This window comes from Sinocyclocheilus rhinocerous, unplaced genomic scaffold (genome assembly GCF_001515625.1).
Source record: "Sinocyclocheilus rhinocerous isolate Xijiao unplaced genomic scaffold, SAMN03320098_v1.1 scaffold574, whole genome shotgun sequence".
NCBI lineage: Eukaryota > Metazoa > Chordata > Actinopteri > Cypriniformes > Cyprinidae > Sinocyclocheilus > Sinocyclocheilus rhinocerous.
Window position 1 is genome coordinate 1771710 of NW_015659919.1, and position 16589 is coordinate 1788298.

The 16589-nt window shown below is 36.5% G+C and overlaps 1 protein-coding gene across 1 annotated transcript in view; it reads left to right on the top strand.

Annotated features, from left to right (window-relative positions):
* Positions 1 to 271: 271 nt before the first annotated feature.
* The window catches only part of LOC107724300 (hippocalcin-like protein 1), a 34485-nt gene continuing 18167 nt past the window's right edge, over positions 272 to 16589 (top strand). Inside the window, exon 1 of the mRNA XM_016533160.1 lies at positions 272 to 540. The gene's annotated coding sequence lies outside the window, so the exon portion shown is untranslated. The remainder of the gene's footprint in view (positions 541 to 16589) is intronic.

Here is a 16589-nt window from a genome sequence, read left to right on the forward strand (position 1 = left end):
TATGGAACCATTTAGACAAAAAGGTTCTTCTATGGCATCGTGAAGCACCTTTATTTTTAAGAGTCTATCTATCTATCTATCTACAGATAGATCGACTATCTATCTACAGTATCTGTCTGTCTGTCTATCTATATATATATCTCAATGTACTATGTCATAGACCCCAACATACATGGTTCCAGTCAGCTTTCATTCGTGACTCCTATATAAGCTTCTTCTTTTGTTTTTTTTTAGGTGTTGCAGTATCTCTAATAGAAGCGTTGTGGACCCTGACACAGTAGCAGCGGTCCATTCGGCGTAGTGACATCTTATTAAAGCGGCACCACGTAATCCTACCAACACCCTCCCCTGCTTTAAATCCGATGGTCCGGTGCAGTTCCGTAGACGCACAGCCTCCTCCTCCAGCAGAGCAGCGCCGCGGCTCGTGTTCCTCCGGTAACATGGTGTGCAGCGCGCGGCAGTAGACAGTATCCGTAAGAGTCTGCTCTCCTTCCACAACATATCAACACATCGAGGGAAACGTCGCCTTTCTTGGATACGGTAAGCCCGATATGATGGCCAATCAACGCGCCTTGCTTACTTACTGTAAAATATTCATATTTTTTCATTCTTAACGACGGAACGTTGGCTCTCCTCTTGCAGTGAGTCTGTATTGTGAAATAGCATCCCATCATAAGCACGCGGAAAATAACGAGCTGTTTGGGATATGGGGAACGATTGAAAGTAAAGCCTGCAGTTGCAAAAAAGCGACAAAACAAATATAATTATAAAGAAAGACAATGACGCGAATGTAAAATAACGTATTATTTCTGCTCCATTGATGGATAGTTCACAACACGGGATTGGGGTCATTGTGCACCCTCCATGTCGTGTGAACAGTACTTTATGAATGAATTGATAGTTTTGTGATTATGACGGATGTAAGGAATGTTTAGATGAGTCCGGGGTCGCGCTCGACGGATGTGCGCGCTTCCAGTAATTCTGTTTGGACAGTCAGGCGATGCTATTGTTCCAACTGCGCTTCTGAAGAGCTCGAGGAAGCAGGACATGGATCCTGCGCAGGCAACCCTCGGCTGCTGGGATCAGTCAATAGCTCGAAAAGTGGTCAATGCAAAAATATTCTGAAGCAACCATCTACAATGTAAATGGAATTATTATGAATACTAGCATACTGTTCGGCAATGTGTATTACGCTGCAGTAGACTCCAAAAGCAGTATGTTAATCAACAATAATCTCGAAAAAAGTGACATATGATATTTACTCTTGTGCTGTAGCACAAGTGAGTGAGTGTAGCCTACTGTATAGCCTATTTTATGGCGCAATTTTACGACGATTTTAAAATAAGCAGCTAATTATTTAATCGATTCGATTAAAGATATAAAGAACCGTACAGTATGCTATATATTATAGCTAGTGTACTATTGGCTACTGTACGATATTTATGAAACAGACGGCAGCAAATTTCGTATTGCTTCACAGTTATTAAATTAACATTTGAATATATAGCTACATAAAAATAAATGAAATGTCATTGGATAGTTCTGGTCCAATTTATGTCAATAAAATGTCATCTGATATATGTATATATATATATATCAGATGACATTTTATTGACATTTTTATGTGCATATTTTTTGTATGGTTCTAGGGGCCCACAGGTCCTAGGGGTCTCACATTTTCCTTTAAAAAAACCCATCCTTTTATAAATTTGAGTGACACACACTTGCATATGAATGGGTTTTCTCCATGCCATTGATATTTGTGAAGGCTATGGTTATGTAAGAAGATAAGAGTGGGAAAGGCGGGCTTACGGTCTGTTTGTAATCAGGCTGCTGGTCCCACTGAATCCCTTTAGGATATACTTTATTCAAAGTAGCACACTGATCGATGGAAGGGTTATGACATCAGGTCAGGGTGGGGTCAGGGATTTCTTTTTGCGTAAGATGTGCTGATAAGTGTGTAAGATTAATGTTTGTATGGGCTCATATGATAGATTTGGTTGGGGGTTGACCTGTCAGAATTTCATTTAAAATGACACTGAACACAAACTTAGATTTTGTGTGCGTTGTGCTGTTATGTTTTTTTTTTTATAAGTAACTAAAATAGAGTTGTTACACAGCTTTTTTCCCCCAATATAATGAATGTTTATATTGATTAAACGGTGCTGTGAAGACAAAAAGACAAAGAACAACATAAATGTATTATAAAATTAGTCCATATAACTTTTGCACTATATTCCAAGCCATATGATAGCTTTGAATGATGAACAGATTAAATTTGACCACTGTTGTGGGAAGAGCAGCATAATAATTTTTCAAAAGTCTCTATTTTTATGTTCAGTGGAAAAAGTAAAATCATATGGGTTTGGAACAGTGAGTGAATAATGACATAATTTAGATTTTTGGATGAAACATTTCTTTGAAGAAAGTGCTTTCCTTTGAAAGTTACTTTGCATCTAAGTGTAGACTGAGAAAATAGAAGATGCCAGTGACTCAAGGGCTCTGTAGATTCCGCATGCCATTAACAGCACCATTTAAAGTATGTGATCAGTGCTTGAGACACATGATGCATTGCCTCTGTGAGGCTAGAATCTACCGTCGGGGCTTTTCCTTGGATTTCTCTTAGAAATCTCGTGGTCTCATTAGCTGTCTCATTAGTTCTCACTCTGCTGTGTTCTTTAGTGGCTCGAAGCACATGGTCCTCTCTTTGGCATTGGTGAAAGGCTGAATGAAAGGTGGATCTTATCCACTTTGTTCGTTTTCAACAATAAGTGACGGTATATGCTCTCACTGCAAAGAAGCTGTGGTTTGCTGCACATAAAATGTAACATTATGACATACGTTATAGTGGAAACACTGGTCCATAAAACACCACATTACTGGCTTGTGAGTTAATGGACATTAGTGATAATATTAGTCATGACACTTAATCTGAGATAAAGATGACGTTTATACTAGTTGTTAGAATAAATTACAGTGCCCTTTGTAATTAAGATATGGAAATTAGATCGGAGGTGCCATTACTTTCAATGCAGCAGGGAGACTGCAATCAAAAAGGCCTACAGAAATTTTTAGAGGCATTTAAAATTTCGAGAATTTTTAGAATTCACTGTTTAGCTTTAGTGTGACTCAGCGTTATACTGCTCATTTGAACACTGTGAGTAACCAAGCCCTGCATGCGTGCTCCTTTCACCTGACCACTGCGTTCCACTCAGCCCGATTGTGGCTTTGCTGTGGGATGTGATTGTGAGTTTGAGAACCTTTTCAAGGGAGGATGTGGCTTTTGCCCCCCACTGAGAACTTCTTGCTTCCTTTTTCCATAGTATACCCAGATCTAGCCTCGCCCTGCGCCTTCCATTAGACTGCTGAAAGGAAGGCCAATTACTCCCAGCAGCCGTGCTGTGGTTGATTCTAAGGAGCTCTCTCAGAAATACTATGTTGTTCTACAGAAAACGCGTGTGTGGTAGAATGTGTGTTTTTGTGTGCTCAAGTGTTTCTTGGTGAGCCTCTGTCTGAGTAAATGCAATCAATGTCATGCTGATTTTTAAGCTCACTGGCTGCATAGCAGCTTAAGAGCACATAAAGTCTGTGGCTAGTGCTAAAAAAGCATGAGTGCCCAGCTTAAGTATGGTAACCTCCAGAACTCTGATATTAAGGGGACTGAAATGTGAAGTTGTCTCAAGTACTTCTGTCTCCTTTTCTGTGAGGTGCTGACTGGCAGTGCTTCTGTATGTCCAGTCTGACGTAGTTTTGGCTCTTTCAGTGGATCTTCCTGTTCAGATGGACTGGCTTGTTTTCAGCATGAACTAGGCCTTGGTGAGTCAGTTCCTTTTGCTGTCATGACTTGGACAACCTTTCATTGACACTGGGGAGTTAGGAGGAACTCTTGAACTTGATGAGAGTCATACTTGGTGTTTTGGGATGATTTAGCTGCAGACAGAGATAAGAAGAGGAAAATAAAATACAGTATAAAGTCACTTGCATAGGGGTTTCCTTGTTTGAGAAATGTAGATACCCACACAGAAGTTTACAGAAGAAAATGAGAAAAAGAAAGAAGTGTAGTTGCTTTAAGTAGGAATTTCAAATAAAATTTGCATCAACTAAAAACAAAAAGTCTTTTAAAAGACGTAGCCAATGATCAACATGTCTTCATAGTGAAATCTAAATGAAAATTTCTATTCTATTCTATTCTATTCTATTGACTGAGTCAAAATATTAACCGTTTAACTTGAGAAAAACTTTTGCAATGCCATACATAACACAATACCTTATATTGTTACGTGGTTTGTCATCCATGCCACTAGGTGTCAGTATAAAGTTCAAGACTACTGTTATATTAGTTTTTTAGGAAGATGAATGAAAGCCAGCGAAGCTTAAAAAAAAGAGAACTGAAATGATGATAAAACTCTTTGAACATTACATGAATATTTTCTCCAACACAGCTGGAGGTTTCTACTTCTGAAAAGCTTGAGTATCTGGCAGAGGTGTATTTAATTAAAGTTGGAGATAAACTCTGCAGGACTTTGGCCTTCCAGGAGAAGCATTGGGCACCCCTGCTCTAAAGTAAATCACAAGGACTCTTATAACTTTGAAATCTTTTCACCCCCCAACTCTCATTATATAATGAACACATTGTCAGTATTCCCAAAGGATCTTTGGATACTAATATACAAAATGAGAGCGACCATAGAAGGTCAATGCAAGCAATTCGTTTTCACACACTCTTGGTCTGATACGCTGCTGTTGAGTCATGCCAAGATAGTGTTCTTGTAGACTAGTGAGGTCAACAGAGTGTACACAGACACAACCCATTACAGGATCAAAGTAAGCCAACCGTGTGGCACATTTGATCCCAGGCATGGGGATTGTGGGGGTCCGCTTCCTGCTCAGAGACTGTGTGCTGTGCTACGTGATAGCGGTTGAAGGAGAAATTCGTGCTGAGGGGGCAATTTGCGTTCTGACGAAAGGGGATGTGTATTTTTAGTCTTGGCCTCATCACGACAGGAAATGGGATAGTGGGCTCCATAATGTCTCAAATAACATACTTTTTGAGACATTTCTGTTTCCCTTTCTCCCAACCCTTAACACAGTTTCCCAAGTCCTCCCACTAAACAATAGGTGGGACAGTTCATCCTTATTTGGGAATATCATGGCAGTGGTTTGAAAACCTCATATAGGCTAGTTTTAGCATATAGATTTGTTTATTACCAATTTGGACATTAAGCCTTGTGGTCAACTCTATATATTTATTATTGAAAATGAATCTGATTTTATTGGATGAAATAGTAGTCTTGAGTAATACACTCTCATCCAAATTAATCCTTAGTGTGTTGGAAGTCGTCTCTCAAGCATGAGTTTGAATCCAAATATCAGGTGTGATAGGAAAGACATACTTGTCTTGCTGCCCTGTCATGGGACATGCTGAGGTTGGCTGATGTCTGGACATCCATAAGGGTCAGCATTTTGAAGATCTAGCGGTGACTGGCCACTTTGAAGCCTGTTTTGTTCATTATCAGAGACCTCAGAAGTGAGAGATCAGTTCTCCTTGACCTGAATACTATGATGCCCTGGGCAATTAAGGTGTGGTGAGAATAATTACGATGTGGGATGGAGGATGTCCTCTGAGTCTGGCACATTTCAGTGTGTAGTGTTTAAAATGGGAATGTGCTGTGCTACATTCTGCTTCCTTTAATGGAAACTTCCACAAAATCCGTTGTACATTCTGGTGTGACAAAAAAAAATATCACAGAATAAATTTGGACCAGATATCTCCTGAAGAGGCTTTACTTTTTTTGCTTGTAATCTACTAATATAGATTATTTAATGTTTGATTGTTGGATATTTGTGGTTGCCTGCATTTTTGGCCAATGCCAGTATGTCTGTTATACGCAAGTAATGTGGTTAAATGATAGCATTTAAATGTAATATTACACATTTCGGTAACACTTTAGTACAGGGACCAATTCTCAATATTAACTGTTGCTTAGCATGCCTATTATTAACATATTGGCTGTTTCTTAGTACTTATAAAGCACATATTCTCCATGACCATAATCTACATCCCTAATCCTACCCAATACCTAAACTTAACAACTACCTTACTAACTATTAATAAACAGCAAATTAGTAGTCTATTGAGGCAAAAGTCATAGTTAATGGTTTGTTAATAGCGAGAATTACACCTTAAATAAAGTGTGAGCCACATTTCTAATTATAAATCACTATAAATATTTGAAAATGCCAATACACTATACTATAAAAGCTGTCGGTTGATCATTCTTGGGCCAATAATCTCAAATCAGCCTGGCCCTTATATAATATAAATAATAAATGAAACAGTTAAATGATAGCAAATGATGAAACAAGAGAAATTTCACACAATAATTTACCCCTAAAAATGTATTTGTTTATATTTGTGTTTATTATCTGTTGACAAGGCTGTTTGTACATTTGTATAAAGCCCCTAAAAGGACATAGTGATGTTAAAAAATTAGATGGGTGGAAAAATTATATTTCATTGCTTTCTCCTGAGAAACTTTGTGTTTGATCACAAAACCTTTGGAAATAATATGAGAAGGAAAACTATATATTTCAATGCTTTTTGCCAAGCAAATACAAAGATTCTCAGGGGAATGCAATAGTTTTGCGAGAGAACATAAAGTTTCCCGGGTGAATGCAATACTTTTGGATTTAACACAAGTGGATATTTAAAAAATCTGTTAAAATATACAAATATTGTCTGATCAATTGGTCTGAATGATAAATTGGTATATTACTAATTTCTACAAAAATATTCTTCACATTATGTTCTTGTTCAACGTGACCACAATTTTTCTTTTGTGTAGGTTTTATTGTTAAGTAATGAAAGTAAGACAAAGGCAAGAAAAAAAAAAAACTTTCAAGCTAGCATTGTTTACACTCTTTCATCATCTCGAGTTGAAGCTAACACAGTATGACACTGGACTAAGGGCCTTTATGAATTCTATCCAAAAGAAACATCCTCAAAACAAAGCTAAATAAAGCTCTATAAAGATCACCCACAAGCTTGTTTAGGTTGTTTGTGTTCATTTAAACATGCCAGTCTGAGGATGTGGACTCCTCAGCTGAGTCTTGGTTCCTCCTAAGGTTTCTAACGAGTCTTACTAAACATCTTAGGGAGTTTTTCCTTGCTACTGTCGATGCCGTGGCTTTTCTGCTGGGGAATTCAAAGCACTATTCTATGTACATATGCTTTGGAATTATTTGTATTGTCAGATTGGTTAAATATAGTTTAAATAAATTTGAATTGAAAATATGGCATAAAATCCCTGATGTGATTTAGCTGTAGCCATAGAGACTACAGCTGGTGCTCTTCTGCTAATGCTCTCTCCACTGTCTGCTTTCTCATTCCTCATTAGTGGATTCTGAAATGTTAGTAATGGAAGCTTAGGGAACATGTCCGTAGTCTGGCTCAATATGGCAATCGGAACAAGCATCTGTCGGAAGAACAGATGTGATTTGTATGTCTAGCAGTTGTTAAGTGCCCGAAGACCACCAGAAACCAGGTTAGCAGAATTCACAAGCTCAGACAAGTGACTGCAGGCTGAGCTTTAGAGCGCAGAGATGTTCCAATCAGTCATGGGGTTTTTATACCATTGTCAGCAGGATAACCTGTTCTTCTTGCCTTAAGGAAACCTCACCAACTTCTGGCCTTACTAAAGCAGTGCAAGAATGAGATCAAAAATAATTCTTTGAAACCGTAATAATAACGGTAATAAATCCCTAACTGTAATAAAAAACTGTATTTTTGATCAAATAATTGCAGCCTTGCTGACCACAAGAGACTCTTCAAAACATTCAAATTGTAATTATTCCAAACTTATGACCAGTTGTGTATGTGGCTTTTTGAATTATATTTTGAGACAAACTTATTAGTTATTCCTTTGTTAAAGGGATAGTTCACCCAAAAATGAAAATCCTGTGGAAATTTAAATTAATTACTCACCCTCATGTTGTTTAAAACCCGTAAGACCTTCGTTCATCTTTAGAACAGAAAGATATTTTTGATGAAATCCGAGAGCTTTCTGACCTGCATAGACAGCAATGCAACTACCAAGTTCAAGGCCCAGAAAGGTAGTAAGGACATTGTTAAAATAGTCCATGTGACATCAGTGGTTCAAACATAATTTTATGAAGTTACAAGAATACTTCTTGTGTGGAAAGAAAACAAAAATAACGACTCTATTATACAATTTCTTCTCTTCCGTGTCAGTCTTCGATGCACGTTTTTGAATTTCATCCAAAATATCTTAAATTGTGTTCTGAAGATGAACGAAGGTCTTAACGGGTTTGGAACGACATGAGGCTGAGCAATTAATGACAGAATTTTCATTCTTGGGTGAACTATCCCTTAAAGGTGGTCAGCACTACTGCAGGGGATTTTATTATTTTTTATGACAGCGCTCTCAAGTACTTAATGCTGATTGCTCAATATATTTATAAATATTTTTGTGTAATGGCCGCTAAACTACATAACTGTTGCCCCAGGCATCCAATTTCCTCTCTAAATCTCTAAAACATGTAAAGAACTTGATTATAATTTTATCTTCAGTGTGTCATTTGATATTACATTTAAAGTTAATATATTCTATATGTACTAAATTGCAATCGACCTATCGGTAAGCCCCTCCCCTCGAAAGCAGATGAGCCAATGGCAGTCGAGTATCAGTAGCACGGGGAGCGGAACTCAGACATCTGTAGGTTTCAGCGCCATAGAGAAACATTGGAAGATCCGAAGCTTGCATCGTTTTTATGGGGTTTATGCTTCAAAAATGGAAAAAACATGTGCCTGGGGTACTTGTAGCAGTGATTCCAGGTATCCTGAGAGGATAGGCAATGGAATTTATTTTATTCTATTTCCTAAACCCAAATAAAACGGAGCAAAATGTCCCAAAGCATTCATTCCCAATCTCAATGAAGACAAAAACGTTAGTTTTCTGGTTGTCATACTCTCATTAAGTTACAATTTTCATCTGCTCAAGCAGAACGTTAATGTCATCTTGTGCTTTAACAAGGTATCTCTGGCTAAAACTAGCTAACGTTAAAGTTAGTGAGTCCATACAAACCTAAATAGCGGACTGTTCTCGCATCTTGTACAGTGTAGGGCAAAAACACATAAACGAAGGTCTACATTTCACTGTCTCTTCATATTAAACTGGTTAAATGTAAATTAATTTAATCGTACCCTGCGTGCGATACATAGTGTTGATCCGGGATGTTGTTATCTGCGATCGTGACGAACGTAACATGAGGCTTCTCCCGCTTACATTGTGATCTGTAAGCCCTCGCTTCCAAATGAATATCCACAATATTCATTTTAAAATCTTTTATATATCCCTCTATGGCATATTTAAGTCTGGTGGTCCTTCTGTGTCCAAAATTTATCAAAAAGATATAGGGACAAGGTTTTCACACTGACGGCTGTCATTGTAAGACAGTGAGCAGCTCCGTATGTTTGTCCGAGTTCGCATCAGTAACTAAGGGGGGCGGGGCTTACCGATGGGTCAATTTTGTCATTGCAAAAGTCAGTACATTTGGCTGCACGCTTTAACCATGTTTCAAAGACAACAGAAGTATTTATAAAATTACATAAAAATATGTACTACTAAAGAGTACTACTAAAGCACTCTAAAGTTCATCTGCATATATATTTAAACTTTAATACATTTTCATTTAATTGTAATTAACATGCAATTAAGTGTCCGAAAACGTTACATTCAGTTCACATTTCTTTTGTGAGTTTATATCATTCTTAACATCGTTTGTAGGAGATTTGACTTGTCTTCCGATATTGACAGGATGATGTCTTTGAAAACTGAATTGCTCACAACCTTGATCACCTCCTTCACTAATAAGATCAGACTCTCTGCGAAAAGCTATTTGTGTTCCTCGAGATAGTACACTGAGAGCTGACGCCCAAATCCCAGTCAGTGGGATTTACAGCTGCAGAAGGACTCACGCAACTGGTAACTCCGGAGGGATGAATGATACGCTGCCTTCACTTCACTCCACTGCATTGCACATCCCAGAGGAAAAATGGGAAATCCAAAGCAGAAGTTACATTCTAATTACGTCGCCTCCATAATTCAGGTTCTCCAGATCTAATATGCAGACCGCAGTGCAGGAAATTGCCATAACCCAAACCCTTAAAAATGGGGCTACTGAAACAATGCCCTGTCTGTTTCTCCACCCTGATCGTGACTAATGACCTTCATGCCCAGTTTGAGGAGATACAGTAGATCTTAGGAATGGGCAGCAGCAGGCGGCTCCACAGCCCTGCGAGGTAATTTATGTGTTTGTGTCTTCTCGCGGCTGAACAGTCAGCCAGTGCGAGACTGGTTGGCAGGAGACCGCCACCAAATCTGGCAGCAGGAACTCACAAACCGATCCCTCAGCAACTTCAAGCAGGTGGACGTTTGAGGAAGAAATTAATGGATTTGTTAAACATCAGTAGTTTTGCAGAGGTTTTGAAGCAACACTCTGGGCTGAATCCAAATCGTGCTAATTGCAATATTTTGATAAGCATTGCCATATATTTTTAATCCATCTACAATAACAGAATAGCAGACCTTCTGTGTGCATTTGTGTCAGCAGACTGTGCAGAGTAAGGTGTTATCTGAATTAATCTGTGCTTACAGCTGGGAGATTATTCAGCTGACATATCTCTATGTTGATGTTATGTTCGTATAAAAGGCACATGGTGGCTAAACTATGATACATTTTCTCCCCAATTCTGTCTTTGTAATCTTGTCCAAATTCCCTGGAGTTTCATATTAATATGAGGTGATAAGAGTAGAGTGACAATTCAAATGGCTAAAAGTTATTAAATTGTACAGTGCAGCTGCTTGCACTGAAGTCAACATGAAATGACATTCACAAACCATTTTGCTTATGTAATCTTACCATTCTGAGTCAAATGGGATATAATAAAAAATGCAGAGTGAGAGTTGATTTAATGCATCGGGAATTGATTGGATCATGCAAAGTGAAAACAAATTGGAGTGGGGTTTCTGCTGGCTGAACTTTAACCTGCATTGATTTGCTATATGTCAGCTGTACTAGAATTGGAAAAATATATATATATTAGTTATGAGTTGTGAGATTGAAGTCTAAATTGAGAAAAAAGGTGATGTACTGCAAAATAACTGCAGTACGTTTGCGTTTTTTGCAACGTGCAAAACCGTGAACAAATGGCTCTTATGAGCAAGTTCTTTAAATAAATCATTCAAAAAGACTCACAAACTTATGAGTTCAGTCTGATGAATCCTTTTCTGAATGAACTCATAGATACAGATCTCTAACTGATTCAACATCTAACTCTTTCAACACCAAGGATGATAACTATAACTATGAATGATAACTATAAACAGAACTAGTTGTGTGTGATATACCAGTAGACACGATTAACCAGTAGAAATTTGTCAAAGTAGAGATTTGGTAGAGATTTTGAACTATTGTGAAGACTATCGATTATATTTTTGCCGCTTTATAGGCCTTGAATGATAAAATACACACACTTTTATGTGTCAAAATGCCTGTCTTTGAAAGTATCCTCATAAACACAGTAATTTAGTTCTTAAGTGAAAGCAACCAGCTGAGAAAGGAAACACATGTGTGCCAGTATATTGGATTCAGGCAGCTCTTAAAGTGACAGCAGTCTAATATTCCTGCTCTCTGTCATTCATTCATTCATTCATTCGTTAATCAAACAACAAAAGAGAGTAAATGTCTCTCTGCTCTTGACTTTTTAAACTTTAATAAGAATAAGTATATATTTAATTTACACTGAAGAATATGCCGTTTTTATACATTGATTTTGTCCTATTGCTTGTAATTGTTTCTTATACTTATTCTATAACTGTTTACTTGTCTTCATTGAGCAAGATTTTTTTTAGGCTAGTATTAGTTTATTGTGATATTGACACTGATGACAAGGATTATGAAATTTCTATGGTAACGAAAATTTTGATATCATAAAAATCACCTTATTTAAAGCAAAAATAACTATATCCTGATGTATATCACTACTGTGAAATAAAATTACTCATATTGTGAAATAAGATTTTGTCATATCGCCCTTCCCTAGCTGTATATAAAAGATATAGTTGTAAAGTCACTATAATATAAGAATAGACAAGGCCACATTAGTGATAACGGCACAGAGGAACAATATCATTGGAATCACTTCACAATGTTTTTTTCCAGCTGATGAATGATAAAACATTGTCAGCCAATTAGAATCCACCCTGCTTTAAACAGCTCAAGCATTAAAGTGGCAGATGACAACTGCAGCACACTTACAATAAACACAATGTTGCCGTGCGTTGATGTGGATGCTAATATAGTTACCTTTATAGTCTATATCTTTATCGTTATTGGTGTAAATGGGCCTTAAACTGTAAGTTATTACTCTCAGTGATGTCCGTTTTTAAATGAAGCACATTTTAGTACATGTGCATCAAGAAATGTAGCTCAGTAACACAAATAAAACAGTCTTTATCATTGCAGTATTTTATCCTTTCACACTGACTGTAGTTTGTAACATCTCTGTAGCTTAAATAAGTCCTTAGGTTACTTTCAGTGCCTGTGTCTTTAATTTAGCCATCATTCATTTGTTGCTTTTGGGCACTCTGTAAAATATATCACCACTTTATACCCTTCAGGAAAACAATGACACGAAACCTAATACACACTCATTCTATTTAAGCTACTGCCTGAGGGGTCATTAGACAAAGGCTAAACCTCTTTGTTGTTTCCCACTCCCTTACACATTATTTCCACATTGGGAAGAGATCCTGAGGGGCTGAGAGTCAAACTCATGGTCCAGCTGCTCTATCGGTGTGGTTCTCTCGCAGCTCCAGTGGCTTCTGTCAAAGAGCATTTCTTGCAGTTGAACGTGATCAATGTTTATTTTCCAGCAGAGAGCTAACGAACATCTTATCTGAATTTTAATACACATTTAGAGAGATTTCAGGTCGAGGGGTTGCTCATCTGTGCAGTATTTCAGAACAGTGTTTCAGCGGAAGTAGATAAGCTGACTTTTATGAGTGCCATTGCAGTGTTGCAGTATTTGTGTGTGTGTGTGTGCGTTCGCTACACTGTAAATAGGTTGCTGTAAATTTTACAGTAACTTACTGGCAGCTGGATGCCAGTAAATTACTGTAAAAATGTATCAAAAGTGATGCTAAAGACATTTAGAATGTTACAAAAAATTTCTATTTCAGATAAATGTTCTTCTGAACTTTCTATTCATCAAAGAAACCTGAAAAGAATCTACTCCGCTGTTTTAAACATAATAATAACAATAATAATAATAATAATAATAATAATAGTTTTCTGAGCAGCAAATCAGAATATCAGAATGATTTCTGAAGGATTGTGTGACTGGAGTAATGATGCTAAAAGTTCAGCTTTGATCACACGCCCCTGTTAAGACTCCCAGGGAATGAATAACTTAATAAAATGTGTACTTTAAATACAATGTAACTTGCTTAGGATAAAAGCATCTGGCAAATGCATAAATGTAAATGCAAAGTAAAACTAAATGTACTTTGTGTTACCTAATTCTGCATTTCTGTAAAATGGACAGATGGCTGTATGATGATTCTGCCTCTCATAGTCAGGATCCTGTTTTTGCTTGGAGAAATCTCCTGTAACAGACAGAGTCACAACATCATTTTGTGTTACTGTAGTTTATGATCAGAAAAAAACTGCCGTAGAGTAACAGAATTTACATTTTAATAAAATAAACATTTGTAATATTTATCAGCAAAACTTGCTATATTAATATATTGCTAGAATGTTCCTCTCTTTAAAAAGTCAACCTGTTCTGTCAGTTAGTGGAGAACAGCAGCTAGAGGCTAATTTGGCTAATTTAGTAACATTAACGTTAGTTAAGTTGATGGAAGCTCACCTGATGTTAGCACCGCTACGACGGCAATCACAGGAAAAGACTCCAATAAACCTCCGATGCAGACGACGTGACCACAAACTTGAAAATAAAATACAAAATATGTTTTTAATAGTGGTGTTTCTTAACTCAGTTTTCCTCAGTAACGTTAGGTTGTTAGCTCGCTGTTTTATGTTAACGTTAGGTCTGTCACTGAATTTAGGGACCGTCTCTAAAGTTACATACGACATTGGTACACACTTTCTGACTTAAATAGCATTTGAAGATAATTACCTTAACAGTAAACTACTGTTCAAATTACAAAAATCAGTTACAGTGTATCTTTACAGACTGCACAGGAAAGTTTGGGAGCTGACATAACAAGATGAGTTATGTTTTGGCCTGAGTATGAGGCAGATGAATAGAGGATAGGATTGGCACTTGCAGGCTCCATATAAAGTGTATATTGCGACGTAAAAGCTCCTGCCAAATACGCATCAATAAGGTGATAGATAATAAAGCTACAGACTTAGGTCAACAAGCTGTTGAGAGGTTCTATTGTTATCTATCGAATTCCACATCTATAACGAGCAACTCTAAAGAGGCGAACCTTGATTAGTCCCTGAGAATGAATTTTTCCTGAATGTGAACATCCCGATGCTCTTGAATTCTTTGAAACTGAATGCTTTACACAGCCTTTAAACACTGCTTTTCCATCTGGGCTTTTGCTTGCTGCATAAAAGGTATTTCAGAGACTTTAAAAAAGCTTGATGTCTGTTTTGAGAAATATTTTATTCTTCTAGACTTTCATTTAGAGAGGAACTGATATAAAAATTCTGGCCGATAAAGATACTGTAAGTCGATAATAACTCTCATGCTAACTTTTGCTTTTGTTTTTATTTAATTATTTTAACTCAGTTTAAGGATTTCCCCATGTTAGCCTGCAATGTTCTGTTAAAGTCTGAATGCTATCTGTCTATCTAGATATTTAAATTTTGTATTAATTTAAATAAATGAAATTAAAATAAAACCCCAAAAAATAAAATCTGTCATTTTAGATGCTAAACTGAATTTATGCATCACAACATCATAATTTATGATCAAAATCAATATTTATTTAGCGATTTGCTTAAGAAACAGTGTTATTAAATTAGAAGAAAATTAACTTTAATAGAGTTAAACTGTAAAATGGGCATAAATGATTAAATATGCAATATTGACCAGTACCGAAATTAAAAAAAAAATCAAATATCGACCAATAATCCATATAGTACCATAGTTCAAATGTATTAACATATTTACTGACATATCGCTCGAGACTTACTGATATAAAAATTATAATTAAACTTTATTTGGAGTACTACTTGTGCACAATGCACATTTCTTAATATTAAGCCTAAAATGTGTATTAATGTCACTATTGATGAGGATTGTATGATCTTTGAATAATATCTGTCTTTAAATGCAAGTTATTTGTACCCAAAGTATATTTGCAATAGTTCCACTTTAGCACAATCAAATATACTTACTACTTTCATTTCCCTGAAATGTATGCCATTTGATGCCAGTACCAGTGTAATAAATTAGACTGTAGTGAGCGTGAGTGTACGGCTCAATATAAACAGCATTCCTTTCCAATAGGTGGCTGTCTATTTTCTTTCAACGTCATGATCTGTTCCTGGTGTGTGAAATGCTTCAGTTAATGCTCCAGCCCAACTGTTTTATATGTTAAGATCTTGATTTCATATGTCAGCTCTCAGTTACATTAGTAAGTTATGCTGCTATGTATATTCAAAGAAGCACTTAGCTCATTTAAAGTGGAATGTGAAATAGTTTTGTGTGCTTTTGTGCGTGTGTCCTTCTCTCATGTCTCTATTCTTTCCTTTTGTGCTCTGATGCTGTGCCAATGTGGATGAAGGCCGCTGGTCCCTTTCTGTGTGACCCACATAACCATAAGTGATTCTAAAAGCCTGAGTTCCTCTAAGGAGATGTGCTCAGGGTTGACCTTGATGTACCACTTTTTTCAAACACTCCATCTCTGTGTCATCTGGCTCAGGCCAGTAACTTGATAACTGTAGGTGTTTACAACTGTGAGTGGTTTTTCTTCACGATTTAGCAATGCTTACTAATGCAAGCATCACTATTACTCATATTTAGATACTATATTTTCCAAATAGGCCTAAATGAGAATTGTCATCATTTACTCATCTTCATGTCATTCTAAACTTGTATGATTTTAATGACTTTCATCCAGGGATGCGGGAAGTAGGGGTGCTGAGGGGGCTGCAGCACCCCCTGTTTTCACATGGTTGCAAATGCAACGCCAAATTTGTTCATTTAAATTTATTCAGTTTTAGCATTTAATAATTTATTTGTAATGATCTCTGAAATGTCAATTGTAAGTGGGCTATAATAAACCCATGTTTATCTTTATAAACATGATTAATTTTACTTAATTACTACATTTTACTACATCCTCATCATTATAATAATGATGAGGATGATGATTATGAATATATTTTTATATATATTAAAATAAAAAATGAGTATCTAGGAAAAATATAATAATTGATATTACAATCAATAACACTAAAATAATATACATTTTATTATGTATAATAATAATAATAATAATAATTATTATTATTATAAATATAAATAA